This window comes from Lycium barbarum, chromosome 2 (genome assembly GCF_019175385.1).
Source record: "Lycium barbarum isolate Lr01 chromosome 2, ASM1917538v2, whole genome shotgun sequence".
In the NCBI taxonomy this organism is placed as follows: domain Eukaryota; kingdom Viridiplantae; phylum Streptophyta; class Magnoliopsida; order Solanales; family Solanaceae; genus Lycium; species Lycium barbarum.
In genome coordinates this window covers 20,628,872-20,630,070 of record NC_083338.1, presented here as the reverse complement: position 1 = coordinate 20,630,070, position 1,199 = coordinate 20,628,872, and the positions used below count along the sequence as shown (strand labels likewise).

The window sequence follows — 1,199 nt, the reverse complement described above, 5'->3', positions numbered from 1 at the left end:
TGATGTTTTTAGTTTACAGTAATAACCGCATTTACAAATATCAAGTTGTATAGCGAACTTTGAAGTTTCAAAACTTTGAGACATGTTTTTGGGAGTGCAAAAGTGTGTTGAAAGGTTGAAAATGGAGGAAATGAAAGAGAAGAGTATGCTAGAAATGGGAGGGGAGTATGCTGGAAATGGGAGGGGTTTTTGTCAGGGTTTCATGCACAGAATCTGTGCGTGAAGCCTACTTTAATTTTGTTTTTTTTAACGGGTTAATTTGGTTCCAAATTTTTTTTTTTTTGGGTTACAAAAGTGCCGGGCTCCATCACAAATATATGTCACATTCCCCAAAAACAGTGTTCTATTTCTTTCTATTATGGTAGGATTCTTCGAGAAGAATATCATATTAAATTATAATAAAACCTTTCAGTAATTACATTGTATGGAGGAAAAATCTTAACTATTTGAATACTAGCCCTGTCGAAAAAAAAATATTCTAGCCCAAAAAGAGTATGATAATCTCATAAAATAACACTGAGTCAAACAACATGACAGTTTGGCCGAGTGGTCTAAGGCGCCAGATTTAGGCTCTGGTCCGAAAGGGCGTGGGTTCAAATCCCACAGCTGTCATTTTTTATGTTTTGTTTTTTTAAAGAATATATATACAGATTATTGCGGAAAAGCTCTCTAAATAATAACAGTATTGTATAAAACATGTAATAAACGTGGTATATAGAAATTAATCTGCATAAATAAGTTTAGAGTATGAACTCTTATAAATCATAAATTATAAAGTTAATTTGTGATGGTTGAATCTTCCTCTTGAGATTTCCGTTGATGGCTTCAATTATTATAATTTTTTATTTTTATTTTTGTGAATCGAATCTCCATTGATTATTAATGTGCAAAAAGTTACAGTTTGACTCTGGCATCCAAGACTATGTACATGATAATTAAGTTGAGTCTATATCGTAAGAGCTATCCTAACCAAAAAAGACTCCTATATACGTCTGTTCAAGGTGGGTCATATATGATGTTAGCAGGTTTAGTTTGTCTATTCCTAAAGGAGAATAAGCTCCATGTGTCCATAGCTACAAGACCCTTCACCTTTACAGGGAGTTCAGAGAAGAAAATGAAAACTTGATTTCTCTCCAGGCCATGACAAATTGTGACCAACTTATCTGCAGGTTTATTGGCTTCTCTGAAGCAATGGCTGA

General features: G+C 33.7%; 1 non-coding gene across 1 annotated transcript; it reads left to right on the top strand.

Annotated features, from left to right (window-relative positions):
- The first annotated feature begins 532 nt into the window (after positions 1-532).
- TRNAL-UAG (transfer RNA leucine (anticodon UAG)) lies at positions 533-612 on the top strand. The gene has a single exon. It is a non-coding gene; the product is annotated as a tRNA-Leu (tRNA).
- Positions 613-1,199: the final 587 nt, after the last annotated feature.